The 19,254-nt window shown below is 44.4% G+C and overlaps 1 protein-coding gene across 2 annotated transcripts in view; it reads left to right on the top strand.

Annotated features, from left to right (window-relative positions):
* The window catches only part of FGF13 (fibroblast growth factor 13), a 465,748-nt gene that overhangs the window by 1,752 nt on the left and 444,742 nt on the right, over positions 1 to 19,254 (top strand). The gene's annotated exons all lie outside the window — the stretch shown is intronic.

The raw sequence follows: 19,254 nt of genomic DNA, 5'->3' as shown, positions 1-19,254 counted from the left end.
GCCTCTGAGCGCACTTGCTGGTACTTTCCACAAGTAACTTCACTAATAAAATCTCCATGAATAAACAGCTTTTCAGGAACGCGTTTGTCAGTAAAGCAGTGACTCCCAAACTCCATTTCATGAACCAGTGCCAGCCTGGGGGCCCAGGAATCACCTGGAAAGATTATTTAAGAATGTAATTTCTGGGCCACATCCCTGGAAATGCAGATTGAAAAGGTTATGGGGGTGGGGCGCCCGGGTGGCTCAGTTGGTTAAGCCTCCGGCGCTTGATTTCAGCTCAGGTCAGGAGCTCACGGTTCGTGAGCTCGAGCCCCGGGCGCCCCTCTAACCCACCTTTTGAATCTTATTGTTCCTCTTCACCACCTCCACCCCACCCCAGTCAGGTCGAATCGAACACTTTCCCATTCTACTTTCATGCCTGAGCCCTTGACTAATGCTATTGCCTTAAGCTTCTGTGTCCTTCCTCACTTTTCGGCACATGCGAACCTGCCCCATTTTTCAGGTCTCTACTTCAGTGTGATAAAAAGGACTTGGAGGGCTTCTTTAAAATACTGCTCCCAGGGTGCTGGGGTGGCTCCGTCGGTTAAGCGTCCAACTTCGGCTCAGGTCATGATCTCACGGTTCGTGAGTTCGAGCCCCGCGTTGGGCTCCGTGCTGACAGCTCAGAGCCTGGAGCCTGGCTTCAGATTCTGTGTCTCCTCTCTCTCTCTCTGCCCCTCCCCCACTTATGCTCTATCTATCTCTCAAAGGTGAATAAATGTTAAAGAAAAAAATTTTTAAAAATACTACTCCCAGAGGGACACCTGGGTGGCTCAGTCGGTTAAGCATCTGACTTTGGCTCAGGTCATGATCTCACAGTTTGTGAATTTGAACCCTGCATTGGGCTCTGTGCTGACTGCAGGAGCCTGTTTGGGATTCTCTCTCTCTCTCTCTCTCTCTCTCCCTCTCTCCCTCCCCCTCCCCCTCTCCTCTCCCTCTCTCCCTCTCTCCCTCTCTTTCTGCCCCTCCCCGACTCATGCTTTCTCTTTCTCTCAAAATAAATAAATAGACTTAAAAAAAAATAAAAAAATAAAATACTGCTCCTGGGACTCACTCCTGGGGATTCTGATTCAGCAGGTCTGGAGCACCTCAGAAGGTGTGATGCTGACATGCTTTCAGAAACAGTGCATGTAGCTCAAATGCCACCTCTCTCTCTCTCTCTCTCTCTCTCTTCTTTTAAAGTAGGCTCCATGCCCAACGTGGGGCTTGAACGCACAACCCGGAGATCAAGAGTCACGTGCTCTACTGACTGAGCTGGCCAGGCACCCCCTCAGATGTCATGTCTCTATAAAACAATCTCTTGCAGCCCTAGCCTTTTGTTTAGAGCCCTGTCATCTCAAACTTCACTCTCTGTCTTTTATTTGAATTATTGCCACACGTCATCATTTCCCTCCCGCAACAAACATTCATCGAGTACCTAATATAAAAGGTGTATGTTTCCTTCAAGAACCCAAGCTTCCTAGGAGGCGGGATCTCTGTCCTTGGAGCCCTGGAAACACCTGGGGCACGAGTGTGGAGAGTGTCGGTGCGCATGGCAGAGTTTAAATCTGTTCCCAGATGCCGCTTCATTTTCCCCAGAAGGTGTGGATGTGAGGCAGGCCCTTTCTGTGTCCGTGCCCCAAACCTGGGATTTCTGTACAAGAGCGGGATCTGAGCAGGCTTCCGTGGTTGGGCAATCTCGGAGCACGGCGCTGACTGGATTCCAGGGAGTCTCTTGGCTTAGGTAGGATGAGAAAGCACCTGGCATTTCTAAATACGGTAGTGGCGTCATAGGGATTGATGCGCACAGTGCCAGGGGGGCGCGGAGGAGGGGCCGGAGAGACTGGCCGATGGGGACCCGCGGCTTCCTCGCTTGGGACAGGCTTCTCTCCGTCGCTTCACCCGGTGTAGCACGGCAGCCCCTCGGGAATTGTCTGCTGTCATTATTTTTAATTTACTTATATACATATAATATATAGTTATATAAAACATATGTAATAACCCATATTACTAGCCTCGTATGTGTCCTTCCACGTTTGTACTCTCAGATAATTACGTAAAACACGCATATGTACACATACATATATGCATATGTCTTTTAAACTTTTTTTACACCTCGTTTATTTATTTTGAGAGAGAGGGAGATAGGGAGGGGCAGGGAGAGACTGAGAGAGAGAATCCCAAGCAGGGGATTCCCAATGTAGGACGCGAACCCACGAGCCGTGCGATCACGACCGGAGTCCAAGTCGGATGCTTAATCGACTGAGCCACCCAGGCGCCCCATGTCTTTTAAAATATAGATCATTTTACGGAAATTCTATCATGTTACACTTCTCTGTACTTTGTGCTTCTTGCCATTTACTAGCTATGTGACCATAGGGCTTCGGTTTCCTCCTCTAGAAAATGAGGATGATAATACTACCTATCTCGTAGGATTGCTGTGAGGATTCGGTGCGTCGAGGCACATAAAGCACTTAAAACCTGACTCTATGTGTTTGCTATGGTCACCGTGGCTACCACTCCCGTTCAGCAAAACCTACAAATCAGCCGCACTTGCTCCATTTCATTTTTTTTCATGGTGGCACAGGATTTTGTGATGTAGATGGAGAACAGTTGATCCAGCCATTTGATTTTTAGCGGGCATTTACTTCGCTTCCGTTTATTTTGTCACTAGAGAGCAACATCGCAATAAACGCCTTTATACACGCACCCTTACGTGCGCTTGCTTTTCCTATGCCGGGAGAGATGTCCAAGGATGGAATAGCAGGGTTGAAGGGTGTATATATGTTGTTTTTAATTTCACTAAACATTGCCACATTGCTTTTTAAAAACCCTGGGTGGTTCAGTCGGTTGAGCGTCTGACTCTTGATTCCGGCTCAGGTCACGATCCCAGGGTCGTGGGATCGAGACCCGCGTCGGGCTCCACACTGAGCGTGGAGTCTGCTTAAGATTCTCTCTCTCTTCCTCCCTCTGCCCCTCTCCCCCACTTGTGTTCGTGTGCTTTCCCTCTCTCTCTAAAAAAATATCAATAAATAAAAATTAAAATTTTTTTAAAAAGCATGTAACAAACGCATAATTCCACCAGCAACGTATGGGCGTATAGCTTTGCCTACAATCCCACCCACAGCTGATTTTAGTACTCTTTTTTATTTTTTCACTACTCTTTGTAAATTTTAACAGTTCTACGGATGAAGAGTGTCATCTCGTTGTTACTTCAAAATTGAGTTTCTCTGGCTACTCAGGAATTCGAACATTTTTTAAAACCGTTGGCCATTTGGATTCGCTTCGTCTGTGAAGTGATTCTTCACGTGCTCTGCCTATTTTTGGAATTGGTTGTTTTTCCTTGTCAATTTGTAAGAGCTCCCTGTACGGTATAGGTATAAGCCCCTCATCTATGCTTTGCCTGCAGCTATGTTTCCCATTTCCCGTTTTATTTTAACCATTGTGCCTTGTGCCAAAGTTGTAAAAAAACAATTGTATATAGTCCGGTTTCTCTTCTAACTTCTGGGTTTTAAGGATTGGTTAAGAGGGTATCCCTACTCCTAGGTTGTGCATGTCGTTTCCCGGGTTTTCTGGCAGGACTTTTACTGTTTCCGTATGTAAATATGTCTTTATCCGGAAACTGTATTGAGTTGGCATAAAACATACGTTCAATGATGTATTTTTTTTCAAATTAATATCCAGTTACATCCATAGTGTTCATTAACAGTCCAGCTTTTCCCCATTGAAATGAAATACCACTTTGACTGTGTATTAAATGCTTATGCATGGAATTCGATTCCGCATTCTCTATTTTATTCTCTGATCTAGTTGCCTATTATTCCTGTGCCACTACCAAGTGTTGACTTGGTTATGGTGGCTTTAGGGTATATTATGATATCTGGCCTGAGATGTGTCCGTCTCATTATACTCATTTCTCATGGCTGTTCTTAGGGTTTTATTCTTCTGTATAAGTATTAAGATTGTGCATATAAATAAATGCCCTCTTTTTCTCTTGAAAAATCATGCTGAGAATTTTTTTTTAATGTTTATTTATTTTTGAGACAGAGAGAGACAGAGCAGGAACGGGGGAGGGGCAGAGAGAGAGGGAGACACAGAATCGGAAGCAGGCTCCAGGCCCTGAGCTGTCAGCACAGAGCCCGACGCAGGGCTCGAACTCAGACTGTGAGATCATGACCTGAGCCGAAGTCGGACGCTCAACTGACTGAGCCACCCAGGTGCCCCATGCTGAGAATTTTAATTGGATTTAAAATATTGATTTTGCGAGAATTAAAATTTTATGATATAAAGTCTTACGGTGTTTTCATTTATTCCTTTTTTGTCAGATTTCGCTTTATGTCCTTCAGTAAGCTATTGCTGTCTTCTTCACACTGGTCTGATGCTTTTCTTGTTCAATTTAGTCCTGCGTATTATATAGGCTTTTTTCATTATTTTGAATATAACTTCTCCTATTTTGATTTCGTGGTTTTGATCGCTTGAGTAGAGAAACACTGTTTTTTAAAAAAATTTTTTTTTTCAACGTTTATTTATTTTTGGGACAGAGAGAGACAGAGCATGAACAGGGGAGGGGCAGAGAGAGAGAGGGAGACACAGAATCGGAAACAGGCTCCAGGCTCTGAGCCATCAGCCCAGAGCCCGACGCGGGGCTCGAACTCACGGACCGCGAGATCGTGACCTGGCTGAAGTCGGACGCTCAACCGACTGCGCCACCCAGGCGCCCCTGAGAAACACTGTTTTGTATAGTAACCTTGTATTCCTTTACCAAATGCTCTAAATAAGTCTCACAGCTTTTACTATAGTGGTTTGTCAAGCTGTAGAAATATACCAGTAGCAGATGAAGAAATCGATGTCTTTTCTGATGTTTATATTAGTTCTTTATTTCTGGGGGGAGGGTCTTTTGTGATGAGCTAGACTCTCTGAGACAATGTGGAATAATAATAGGGATGGGAGGAATTCTTGTCTCCTTCAGTATTTTATTTAACAGGTCAGTGTTTTGCCGTTGGGAATAGGATTTCGCATCTGTTTTTGGTCAACAGTCTATATCATTTTAAGAAATTCTCTTCTAATTCTATTTATTTGCAAGATGTATTAGGAATGCGGCTGAATTTATCCATCCTTTCTTGATATCATTATTCCTATGATATTCCTCCTCAGTTTACTGATATAATGAATTCTGTTGATAGATCTGCTCATACCGAACTGCCTTTGCATTTCCAAATGTAGTCCTGTATGCCACTTAGTAATTTCTGTAAAACAAACCAGCCACAGCCTCGGTGGCTTCAAAAACAACAATCATTGGTAATTGCTCATGTTTTCTTCAAGTTCGTTGGGGTCCGGCCGATCTGGTGTGGACTTGGCTTAGTGGCTCTGCTTGGCACTCTGGGTCTATCGGCCTCTCGAGGCTGCTTTGCTTCAGCTTTTGTGGCTGGAGCAGCTCTGGGCCAGGTAACTCTCATTCTCCCACCAGGGCAGGTAGGCTGGCCAGGTTAGTGTCAGAGTGATTGCAGAAGCACAGGAAGGAAGGTGGAAATGCATAAAGACTCTTAAGGCAAGGCTGGGGAGTGGCACACTTCTGCCTCATTTTATTCACCCAAAGTCATTTGGCTTATTCCAAAATTAAGGGGCAGGGGAATGTACATCTTACTGATGGCAGAAGTTCCAAAATCACCTGTATCGATACGATGTTTTAAGTAAACCTCAGGGTAACCACAAAACAAAAACTTATAATAGGTACACACAGGAGAAGGAAATGAAAATATACCGCTGTAGAAAAAGCATCAATTGGGGCGCCTGGGTGGCTCAGTCAGTTAAGCATCCAGCTCTTGGTTTTGGCTGAGATCATGATTTCACACTTCATGGGACTGAGCCCCGTGTCGGGCTCTGTGCTGGCAGTGTAGAGCCCGCTTGGGATTCTCTTTCTCCCTCTCTTTCTGCCCCTTCCCAGCGCTCTCTCTCTCTCTCTCTCTCTCTCTCTCTCTCTCTCTCTCTCTCAAAATAAATAAGATAAACTTTAAAAGAAAATCATCAGTACACAAAGGAAGACGGCAAGACAGGAAGAAAGAAACAAAGGAGCTATACAAGAGCCAGAAAACAGTTAACAAGATTGCAATAGTTATTCCTTACCTATCAGTAGCTACTTGAAATGGAATTGGATTCAATTCTCTAATCAAAAGGCATAGAGGGGATGAATGGACAAAAAAATCGAGACCCAAGCATATGCTGCCTACAAGAGACTCATTTCAGTTTTAGGACACTCATAGGCTCAAAGGGAACGGGTGGTAAAGGACATTCCAAAAGAGAGAATGGGCAGACTTTAAGTTAAACACTATAACAGGAGACAAAGAAGGTCATTATATAATGGTACAGGGGTCAATTCGTTGAGAGGATATGACAATTCTACATGCAGCCAACATTAGAGTACCTAAATTTATTAGGCAAATTCTAAGAGATCTGAGGGATGTTATAGCTAATAATACAGTAATAGTACCGGAATTTAGTACCCCACTTTCACAGAGAATAGATCATCTAGGCAGAAAATCAATAAGGAAACATTGGACTTGAATTATACTTTAGACCAAACGCACCTAAAAGACATATATAGAACATTGTATCCAACAGCAGCAGAATACACGTTTTTGTCAAGTGCACAAGGAACATTATTCAGGATAGATCATGTGCTATGTCACAAAACAAATCTTGGCAAATTTCATAAGATTAAAATCATACCAAGTATCATTTCCAACCACAATGGTATGAGACTAGGAATCAATGACAGGAGGAAACCTGGAAAATTCACAAATATGTGGAAATTAAACAACGTACTCCTGAACAACCAGTAGGGCCACAGGTGAAATCAAAAGGGAAATCTAAAAATATCTGGAAACAAATGTGAAAATGTAAAACACAGTATACCGAGACTTAGGAGATGTGGCAGAAGGTGTGCTAAGTGGGAAGTTAATAGTAATAAATGCCTACGTTAAGAAGAAAGAAAGATCTCAAACAGCCTAACTTTCCACCTCAAGGAACTACAATAACAAGAACAAACGAAGCCCAAAATTAGCAGAGGAAGGAGATAATAACGATCAAAGCAGAAGTAAATGAAAGAGAATAGAAAAATAATTAAAAATATCAATGAAACTAAGAGCTGTTTTTTGAAAAGGTAAAAAAAAAATGTAACAAACTTTTATCTGGACTTACCAAGAAAAATAGAGGACTCAAGTAAATAAACTTATACGTGAAAGAAGCATTACAACCAATACCACAGAAATCCAAAGGGTCATAAGAGACTACTATGAACAATTATATGGCAACAAATTGGACAACCTAGAAGAAATGGATGAATTCCTAGAAACATACAACCTGCCAACTCTGAATCATGAGGAAATAGAAAATCTAACCAGGCCAATAACAAGTAACAAGATTGAATAAGTAATTAATCAAAAACCTCCCAACATAGGGGCAGCTGGGCAGCTCAGTTGGTTAAGTGTCCGACTCTTGATTTTGGCTCAGGTCATGATCTTACAGTGTGTGAGTACGAGCCCTGCGTCAGGCTCCATGCTAATTGTGTGGAGCCTGCTTGGGATTCTCTCTCTCTGTCTCTCTCTCTCTCTCTCTCTCTCTCTCTTTCTCTGCCCCTTCGCTGATTGTGTTCTCTCCCTCCCTCCCTCTCTCTCTCTCCCTTTCTCTCTCTCTCTCAAAATTAATAAATAAACTTTAAAAAGACCTCCTGACACAGAAAAGCTTTGCACAAGATAGCCTCACACATGAATTCTATCAAACATTTGAAGATCAATGCCAATTCACGTCAAACCCTTCCAAAGAATAGAATACTCCCAAACTCATTTTTTAAAACAATTTTTATTTTTTTAACGTTTATTTATTTTTGAGACAGAGAGAGACAGAGCATGAATGGGGGAGGGGCAGAGAGAGAGGGAGACACAGAATCCGAAACAGGCTCCAGGCTCTGAGCTGTCAGCACGGGGCCCAACGCGGGGCTCAAACTCAAGGACCGCGAGATCATGACCTGAGCCGAAGTCGGATGCTTAACCGACTGAGCCACCCAGGTGCCCCCCAAACTCATTTTTTGAAGCCAGCAGTACCCTGATAACAAAGGCAGATAAGGGTAATATGAGAAAAGAAAACTACAGGCCAGTATCCTTGATGAGTATAGATGCAAAATTTCTCAATGAAATACTAGCAAACTGAATTCCACAGGACCTTCAAAGGATCATATATGATGATCGAGTGGAATTTATCTCTGGGATACAGGTATGGCTCAACACACAGAAATCAATTAATAGAATGAGAGACAAAGTCATATGATTATCTCAATAGATGCAGAAAAAGCATTTGACAAAATTCAACATTCTTCCATGGTAAAAAAAAAAAAAACACCTCTCAAAGGTTGTGTATAGAAGGAATATATCTCAACATAATAAAGGCCACATATGACAAACTTGCAGGTAACATCACACTCAAAGGTGAAAGATTGGAAACTTTTCGCTAAGATCAGGAATAGGACAAGTGTGCCCACACCCACTACTTCTCTTTAACTTAGTACTGGCGGTCCTGGCCAGAGCAATTAAGCAAGAAAAAGTAATAAAGGACATCCAAACTGAAAAAGAAGGAATATAATTGCCTCTGTTTGCCAATGACATGATCTTCTATTTAGAAAATCCTAACAACTCCACCAAAATCTTTTAGAACCAATAATTTATATCAGTAAATTTTCAGGATACAAAGTCAACATGTAAAAACCACTTGTATTTCTATATACTATACTAACAATGAACTATCTGAAAAAGAAAGAACACATTCTCATTTACAATAACATCCAAAAGAATAAAATACTTAGGAATAAATTTAACCCAGGAAGTCAAAAATCTATATGCTGAAAACTATAAGACATTGATGAAAGAAATTGATAAGCGACACAAATAAATAGAAAGATATCCTACGTTCGTGGGTCAGAGGAGTTAATATTATTAAAATGCACATACTACCCAAAGCCATCTGGCGATTCAGTGCTATCCCTATCAAATAATTCCAATGGCATTTTTCACAGAATGGAAAAGATAATCCTAGCAGCCACAAAAGACCACAAATAGCCAAGAGAAATCTTGAGAAAGAAGAAAGGTGGAGGCCTCTCACTTCCTTATTTCAAACCGTATCACAAACCTCTCCTGGTCATAACAGTATGCTGTTGGCATAAAAGCAGACACACAGACTAATGGAACAAAACCAAGAGTCCACAAGGTAGGCAAGAGTACTCCGTGGAGAAAGGATAGTCTCTTCAATTAATAGTGTTGGGAAAACTGGATATTCCTATGCAAAAATGCAGTTGGACCCCTACCTTACACCATTCACAAGAAATTAACTTGAAATGGATTAAATACCTAATTGTAAGGCCTGAAACTGTAAAACTTGAAAAAGCTCCAAGACCTCAGTCTTGGTAGTGCTTGTTTTGGATATGACACCAAACGCACAGGCAACAAAAGCAACTGGTAACGAGCGGGACCACATTAAGCTAAAAACTTGTGCACGGTGAAAGAAACAATCAACAAATGAAAAGGCAACCTACAGAATGGGACAAACTCTTTCCAGACTATAGATCCGATAAGGGGTTAATACCTACCATGTATTAAAAAAATTCATACAGCCCAGTAGCAAAAAAAAGAAAAAAAATCCACTTAAAAAATGGGTAAAGGACCCGAATGGGCATTTTTTGAAAGGAGACATACAAATGTGGCCAAGAGGTGTGTGAAAATGTGCTCCACATCACTAATAATCATGGAAATACAAGTCAAGACCACAATGAAATACCACCTCACATCTGTTAGAGAGGCTGGTATCAGAAGGACAAGAGATAACAAATGCTGGTGAGGACGTGGAGAAAAGGGAACTTTGGTGCACTGCTGGTGGGTGGGAATGTATATTGGTCCAGGCACTATGGAAAACAGTATGGAAATTCTTGAAAAAATTAACGATAGAAGTACCGTATGCTCCAGCAATCCCGCTTCTGGGTATAGACCTGAAGGAGATGAAATCACTTTCCTGAAGTGGTACCTGCATTTCCATGTTCATTGCAGCATTATTCACAACGGGCAAGACATAGAAACAACCTAGGTGTCCACTGATGAATGAACGGAAAAAGAAGATATGGCGTATAGATCGCTCTATATGGATACATATAAACGATGGTATATTATTGGGCCATAAAAAGAAGGAAGTCCTGCCTTTTGTGATAACAGGGATGGGTGTTGATGGCCTTACACTAAATGAAGTAGGTCAGACACAGAAAGACAAATACTTAGATGTTGGTCAAATAGTACTTTAGGTTGTAAGGTGAATATGTTCCAGGGATCTAGTGTATAGTAAGATGACTATGGTTAACAATACTGTTTTATATATTTTAAAATTGCAACGAGAGTGGATCCTTATTGTTCTCATTATAACGACAACAACAAAAAGGTAATTATGTGAGGTGAAGGATAGGTTAACTAACCTTAGTTTGGTAAACATTTCATAATATGTGTGTTTCAAATCATCTCATTGTACACCTTAAACGTACACAATGTTACATGCCAATTATATCCCAGTAAAGCTGGGGGGAAAAAAGAATGAAGGGGCTTTTCTTCTTTTTTTATGGCCTGGAATAGTTTAAATGATCTTGAAATTGCTTGTTTTAAAGATAAGTTGAATTCAAACAGATGAACCACTTTGTTATGACGACTTTTCGCGGTAGATGTTTATTCACTTTTTCCGTCTCTTTTGTGATCATTGACCTATTCAGCACTTCCTGTTGGGTTAATTTGGTTCCCAAAACAACTTCCTTTTCCTCTAGGTTTTCACATTTGCTGAGGTAGAGTTTAATGTGGTCATTTTCTAATTATATAACCATTTTATGTCTACTTTTCCATTTCCGGTCTTGTCCATATTTATTCTTTCTTTTTCTTTTATCAGACTTGGAAGAGGGTTACCTTTCTTATTGGTCATCCCAGTGAACAAGTTCTGATTATTTCATTAATTCCACCTTTTCTATTGTTAAAGGCCTCTTCCTGGTTCTTTTTAGTTCACTTTGTACTTCGTTCATAAAGATCCAAAGATGAGTACTATGTTCCTTTAATTTTTCATCTTTGTTCTTTAATACTGAAGACATTTAAGAATGTAATTTTTTTTTCTGTCTGAGTATAGCATTCACTGTGCCGGGTAGGTTTTGGGTTAAAATATTCTTTTTAATTGCTTTCTAGATAGTTTGCAATTTCCCTTTGGTCCAGTGGTGCTCCAGGAGTATATTCCTTAACTTCCAAATGGTGACTTTTTTTTGAATGAAAAAATTATTTATTCAAATTTTATATTTGTATAATTGTATATAATTTTTATTATAGTTATTTATTATATTCTTTATTTATTTATTTATTTATTTATTTATTTATTTATTTATGTATTCAAATTCATTACATGTTCTACTCAGAAAAGCTCTTTTTTATTATCTCTTAAAAAAAAGTACTGCCTTTCCTCTGTCTCTTCCCTCTTCTCCTTCTAGAAGACTTCTTCAGGATCTCTGCATCTCTTGGGTTTTCCTTCATGATTTCCCTCCTGTGGCAGTTTTGGCTTTGTGCTCGGTGATTCTTGTCCTTTCCCTTCCAGGTTGCTCTTTGGGGCTTCAGCAGCGATCATCCTCTTCTATTCATCTACTGAGCTATTTGGGGAATCACGTTGTGTGGTTCCAGTAAGTCTAGTTTTAGGCTGCACTTGAATCTCTGTACATGTTCCTGTATTGTTATTCTTGCTGTTGAAGTTGTCATTTGTGTCTCCTCCTCACAGTCTCTTTCTTTAGGCACATGTTGCTTAGTCAGCCACTTCCTGGGTGCTGGTTGGTTGCTGGACCCACAGAGATGGTTGTAAAGAATTTTGTCATCAGCCCATATGGGCCAGCTGATGCTGGGAGGGATCTCCCAGAGCTTTTCAGGTGCTAGTCGGCTCTCAAGAGGTAGGGAGCCACCTTCTTCCCAGGCCTCTTCACATGGTCCCTCTCTACACCGACCTGGTCTGTTGCTTTAGTTTATTTTTTCTTCACTCCTCCGAGGCCTAGGAGACCAGAAACACAGGTCTGATATTGTTTTCCCAATCTCCAGGTGTCCTTGTGCGGAGCCTTTCTGGCACCAGATCCAGGCTTTGCCCAGCACTCAAGGAAGAAAGCCTGACAACATTTCTTTGTGCGAGATTCCCACAATGTCTAGGTTTTCACATCCCGCTCTTCTCCAGAGGCCTCAATAGCCATGTGGCTGAGGAGAAACAGGCAGCTTAGAGCTGGAAATGGGAACTAACCCGTGCTTGGGTCACCATCTCTCCAGAACATGCTGTGGTTTCTTTAAAACAAAGAAAAACAGATGGGGCACCTGGGTGGCTCAGTCAGTCGAGCGTCTGACTCTTGATTTCAGCTCGGGTCATGATATCAGTTTGTGAGTTCGAACCCCACATCGGGCTTGTGCCGACAGTATGGAGCCTGCTTAGGATTCTCCTTCTCTCCCCTCTCTCTGTCTTTCCCCGACTCATTCTGTCTCTCTCTCTCTCTCTCTCTCTCTCTCTCTCACACACACACACACACAAAATAAATAAATAAACTTAAAAATAAAAAAAAGAAAGAAGGCCTTTATATGACTGAACCTTAGTTCTTTCACTTCCCAAGAAATTGCTTTTAAATAACACGTGGCCGGTAGCGAGGTTCAGGGTGAACGCTCTATCAGTGTCTGGGTAAAAACAGGGCTGCTAAAATATTGCAATAAGGGGTTAAGTAAATAAACAGATAAATACACACACACACACACACACACACACACACAGGGGCAGTGGCAGTGGCAGTGGGAAGAGCTAGGAGAGTGAAGTTCCAGAAGGTTCAAGCCAGAGGATCAGACAAATGTCTGTAATAACTTCAAGTGGAGGCACTGGGGGACGTGAGGAAGCCAGAACTCACTGGAATTCTGAGAAGTCACCAGGAAGGTGACCAGGAAGTGAAATCTCACAGAGACAGCTGTAAAGCCATGCTGTCTATCACAGCCTCTTGAGAACAGTGACTTTTTTTTTTTTAATGTGTATTTATTTTTTGGGGGGGGGGAATGGGCAGAAATAGGGAGACAGAGAATCTGAAGCAGGATCTGCACTGTCAGCTCAGAGCCCGGCGCGGGGCTCGAACTCCTGAACCGTGAGATCAAGACCCAAGCTGAAGTCGGACGCTCAACCACCGGAGCCACCTGGGCGCCCCAAGAACAGCGACTTCTGCTTTATTCCCACCTTCCCAGTCTCCAGTGAGTTTGTCTTAGCCGCACACGCTAACCTAGAGGCACATAGGGAAGGGGCCTCTGGGAAACCTGGCTCCGGCCTAGTCGGGAGTGGCAGTGGTAGCTGAGCCGAAAACCACCAGTGTAGCCCAGTGCCCCCAGAGGAAGCCCAAAGAATAACAGTGTGGGGTTGTGGATGTGCCTGGAGACTTCTCTCCCCTTGGCCTCAGTGCCGTAGCTCTCGCGACTGGTATGCTTTGTCACAGCTCTCACAGATGTCCCGTCCGCTAACACCAAAGCTAGAGCATTACGCACTAGACACGGAGTCTTCCAGAATCCTGTGGCCCGTGCCAACCAGTGGCAAGACAGGGACCCGAGCCTTCTTGACTTCGTCAGCATCCGTGCCAACCAGTGGCAAGACAGGGACCCGAGCCTTCTTGACTTCGTCAGCATCCAGCAGTGCAAGGTGCATAGACTTTTGCACCCGAAAGGCCTGGGTTCAAATCCTGCTAGTGCGAATCACTAGCCGTGGGAACCTGAACAGGTGAATTGCTCTTTCTCGGTTCTTTTCCTTATTTGTAAATGAAGGGTGGCCATATCTGGCTTTGGGGACAGTTGCGGGGATGAAATGACAGTTTATATAAAGTGCCGTCTGTGAATTTCCTCCTCTGTTTTTGGTCATTCGTCTCTCTGCGATGCCACCGCTTCTGGTGCCTGCCCGCCAAGAAGAGAAAAGATGCGGCTCCCTCTTTCTTTCCACAGTGTGCGGGGACCCTCAGAGGGGCTCCTCTTGCTGGCCTGGCAGCCGTGGGGCAAATCTCCCATCACGGATCTGAGATACTCTCTCCACAAGCCCACAGGAGAAAATCCCTGTGGGCTGGGTGATGTAAGGAGGAGGGGGGCTCTATGTCACAAGGTGGGGTAAATATGGGGGGAAAGGCATAGGGAACAGTCGTGCTAGACCCTGGCGGTGGGAGAGGGCACAGGAAGTTGTCCTGGCAGAAGTGGGAGACTGAGGAGGGCGGTCCGTCAGAGAAGACACAGTTAGTTGCAGCGTGGCAGGTACAGTCACATGCACCGTCACAGGCACAGTCCCTCCAACCACGTGCCAGGCGCATGTCCATTCTGTGCCGGGTCACGTCACACCAACTGGGTCACAAATCGTTTCCAGGGAAGGAAAGGGCAGGTGCAAGTGTCTCCTCATTAGAAACTCAGCTTGGCATTTGTTCACCGTCTGCAGGTTGCTCCCCTTTCCCTGAAGTGTTCACAGTTATTTACAGTCCCAGCTGGGGACCAGTGCTCTGCGGGGAGGTAGAAATCCAAGCCCCAAACCCTGGAGCTCCAAAGAAGGCTCCAGGCCACGTCCCAAGAAGATAGGGAAGTGGGAGGCAAAGGATCACTTAAACTGGCAGAGGAAGGGGAAGATGCTCAGAATCTCTCTGTCAAAAGCCTGGACCAAAAAAAAAAAAAAAGACAGGGTTGGAGGGAAAAAGAGACCAGTCCCAGGCTGCCATCTCTGAAACAGGTGACGTTTGTGATGGAAAATATTCATTAGGGGTCAGTGGCCGTGCAAGGAAGGCGGGAGGAGGCAGGGTTGGGCAGAGGGTAAAGATGAACCACAAAGCAGGCCCAGCAAAGCTTCGGCGGAGGAACTGGGTGACACACGTCTGTCCCCGTCTACCACACAGACGGCAGGTGTTGACAGGAGATGAATGAAAGCCCAGTAGGGCCCGGAGATCTCTGCTCTTGCCGTAACGCTTGGCTTTCTCTTTGGGGAAATTTTAGAGGCACTAATTATTCCAGAGCATTTACAAAATACGCAGGGTCCTATGGTGGAAAGATGGGGGCTTTGGAAGCGGAAGGTGCTCCTCGCATCTCAATCCTGCGTGTCCCTTTTCCCTGCAACCTTCACCTCTCTGAGCCGGTGTCCTCATCTGGAAAACGGAGATAATAACAGTCACTAACTCAGGGTCGCCTTGAGTATAGCGTGGCATCATGGGGATGAACGTTACCACAGAACAAGAAACCCAGTATTTACAACCATGAGGCTATTTGAAAATCTTCTGGGAACTGACGTGACCCGACGTCTTTGGTGCGTTATTTGCTGGGAGGGATGATGGCTAGGTCTTCCGTTTCTGATGTAGAGATTTCTGATGTAGAGAACATCGAGAGCACCTGCTCCTCCTGACCCGGCAGATTCCGCGTGCTATGGAATGCTAGAGATCCTGGGTGGAAAACCGATGCTGCCCGGTGATGTTCCTTCTTTGGGAGCCAGAGTGAATCCTCGAACAAGCTGTAGCTCATTGTTTCCTCCTTCGCTGGACGGGAAAGTGATAAAACATTTAAAGATGTTCATTCTTTTTTTTTTTTTTTAAGTTTATTTACTTTTTTTTGTTTAGTGATCTCTACATCTACCGTGGGGCTCAAACTCGGAACCTTGAGATCAAGAGTCACGTGTTCCTCTGACTGAGCCAGCCGGGTGTCCCTTAAAGATGTTCATTCTTGAGTGGCATCCCAATATTGCGCCATAACGGTCCAAATGTTCGATTTCAAGAGAGGCAGAAAACCACATTTATGTAGATTGGAAAGGTCTTAGTATTAAGCTGTTTTTGGATAAATCATTGACCTCCCTCTGTCTTATAACTTTTACCCACTCTAAAAACCCATTCTAGTCTGTAAGAAAACCAAGGAACGGAGACAAGCTGGTCCCAAAATGGTTCTAAGATTTGCATTTCAGTGATCTATTTCTGTATGTAACGATTCACCCCAAAACTGAGTGGCTTAAAACAACCATTTTGCACGTAAATCTGTGGGTCAGGAATTTGGACAGCGTGGGGCAAGATGGCTCTTCGCTCCATGAAGTCTAGGGCCTCGTGGCTCAGAAGGCTGGAAGCTGGCTGGACTGGCTTGACTGGGGCCATATGTCTGGAGTTCTGTTCTCGCCATCGGCCGGGTTCCTCAGGTCCCGTGACGTCTCCATATCACCCCCTTGGGCTTCCTCACATCAGAGGTCTCGGGGTATCTGCCTTCTTATGGTGCCTGGCTTCCCCCAGGGAAAAAGGAGAACCTGCCAGATCTCTGGCAGGCGAGGCCTTGAACTGGCACAGCATCACTTCGGCCACATTCTATGGGTAAAAACAAGTCAGGAGGCCAGCCTGGATTCAAGGGGACTTCACCTCTAGAGGGTGGAGTGGCATAGGCCTACGGGATCAGGAGAAATTGTTGCTCGCTGTTTCTGTATAGCTTAATATCCTAAAACTTAGCAGCCAAAAACATCCATTTAATTTTGCTCAGAACTTTACGGGCTAGGAATTTGAGAAGGGCTCCACTGAAGAGTTCTCCGCCGAGGGGGTCTCTCACCAGGGTGCAATCAGATGTCGGCTGGGGCTGCAGTCACGTGGTGGTTTGGGCTGGATACCCAGGGTGGTTCTCTTGCTTGGCTGGTGATCAACGCTGGCTGTCAGCTAGCAGGGTCAACCGGTGAGCCCAGAGTAGGCAGATTTCATGCACGGTGGCTGGCTGGCTTTCCGCAGAACAGACGTCCCAAGAGGGCCCGGCAGAAACTGCATGGCCTTTGGTAATGTAGCCTAAGAGTAAGCACATCACGTCTGCCATACTCTATAGATCGAAGCCGTTACAAGCCTACCCAGGATCAAGGGGAGAGGTCATAGCGTCCAGTGACCATGTTTTAAAACTGCCACAGTGACCATCTTTGGAGATTCTTACCTAAGTCTTTCATCACCGAAATTCGAAACAAGATTCCGATTGGAAGCAATCTTTTTTTTTTAAGTTTGTTTGTTTGTTTGTTTTGAGTGAGAGAGAGAGCATAGGAGGGGCAGAGGGAGAGGGAGAGGGAGAGAGAGAATCCCAAGCAGGCTCCACCCTTTCAGGGCGGAGCCCGACGCTGGGCTTGAAATCACCAACTGTGAGATCATGACCTGAGCCAACATCAAGAGTCTGATGCCCAACTGACTGAGCCACCCAGGCGCCCCTCCCCCCACCCCGATCAAAAGCAATCTTGAATGGTGATATAGATGAACACTGTAGGGTTTGAATCAGAAATGATATGCCTTTCAGAGCTCTAGTGAGCAAACCTGGAATCCAGAGGTCGGTGTCTTGAGGCATTTGGGGACTGGCACGAACCAGACACCAGAACGATGATAGGGCCAAAAGAATGAGACTCCCAGGACCTTTTCCACCTCCCTTCCAAAGACTCAAGCCTCTGCCCCTTACTCTGGAAAACACCCAGCCCTCTACAGAGGTGTAGCCACGCGGCATTTTGCTTTAGCGTATTGCTTTCATTCCAGGCCCAAGTTACTCAACTACACCGGATAACCCCCGTGCGCCATATTTTATCAGATTTGTGGAGCTCTCTCTCATAGGATGGGCGGAAACAAGATGGACAGGACCATGTGACCATAGTGACAAGGCAGTGAGAAGGGATCAGGTCCTGCCAATTGCTAGGCTGAGAAGTGAAGGCACTTCTACCGTGGCGGGAAGGGGCAGAAGGATCTGGGTGGGGAAGATAAAGTGTTAGCGACTAAGCCAGGGATTTGTTGAGATGCGTCAAGACCACTCCAGGTGGTTGTGGGGAACAGACGACACCCTAAACACCCTCCCACAGATGGCAGATCGTCTTCCAGCTGACCAGCCCAGGTTACCAAGTAGCTTGGGGGCCGGGCACTGGAGCGTGCCTTTCTGAGCCAATACCCACAACATTCTGTTAATATGAACATCTCACAGGACTTTGAAAAGGGGAAAGCCCCCATGGCTTCTGCAAAAGAGGCAGGCTGTGACCTCCCTAGTAGGGTCTTTAGCTTCGTTTAGATGAGATTGCTTATCTTGGCACTTCGTAATCCTTGCTCTCTGGCATGAATGCACACACTTACAATGTCCCTGATTTGCCCCCATATGGGCACACGTCACTATATGGTTCTTGCATGAGGTGTCTGTTTTCTTTATCTTCTGATTATTTCTTTTGCAGGGTGGTTTATGGTGAAGAGACACTTTATTTTACCCGTTTGCGTCCGTGGGTAGACAGATTCCACCAACACTCTGAAACAGACATCTCTTCAACTCATCCGAGTCATATTAACTAACCTAGGTTTACTTATATGTTAACTCTTCGTGTCCTTCGAGGAACAGGGTGATATATCTGACTTTCAGGAACGTTACCTTTGCTGGAGGTGCCATTGGTGGATAGGGTTTGGAGGGGAAAGGGGAGGCCTTATCTGTGCAAAGACCTTTCCTGGAAATGTTAATATTGCAGGAAAGCTGAGATGCTCGGGATGGACCTAAGTATCATGCTTAATATCTCCTAAGACAGAGACTGACCTTTTCCCCCAAAGAAGGTCTTGTTGCTTACTGGGGATATGTGGACAAAGAATATGTTATGTGTACACAATAGGGGTCTGTGTGTGTGGGTGTGTGTGTGGGTGCGCGAAAACGCCGGTGCTGAGTTAAGAGAGTTTGAAAAGACTCGTGGTGTTTCCTATCTTGGCTCTTTGGTTTTGTTTTGTATTTTTTTTTTTTTTTTTTTTTTTTGTCCAGACTTCATCACTTAGCAGCTGTGTGACCTCCAGGCAAGTTTACTTAACCTGTCTGAGCCTCAGTGTTCTCATTTGTAAAATGGAAATAACAGTACCAACACTTCCTAGGGCTGTTGTGAAGACGAAGATAATGATGTAAAGCTTTTAGCCTGCGGCTTGGCCGCAAGATAGGCACTAAATCCATGGTAACGGACAGTTGGGTGTCCACGGTCTCAAGACTCTACCCGCATCCCCTGGACCTTTCCTCTGAACTCCCCCAAGTCTCCGCCCCCTTTGATTTCCGGTCATTTGAAGAGAAATTCCTCCTCTCCCCAAGTACTGGTATTAATTAATGGTCCAACCTTGGGGTGGATAATCACATTGTGTCATCAGCCTCCAGATTATTAGATATAATTTACAGGAAAAAC

The sequence above is a fragment of the Felis catus genome, chromosome X (assembly GCF_018350175.1).
Source record: "Felis catus isolate Fca126 chromosome X, F.catus_Fca126_mat1.0, whole genome shotgun sequence".
In the NCBI taxonomy this organism is placed as follows: Eukaryota; Metazoa; Chordata; class Mammalia; order Carnivora; family Felidae; genus Felis; species Felis catus.
This window is presented reverse-complemented; position numbering and strand designations above follow the sequence as displayed.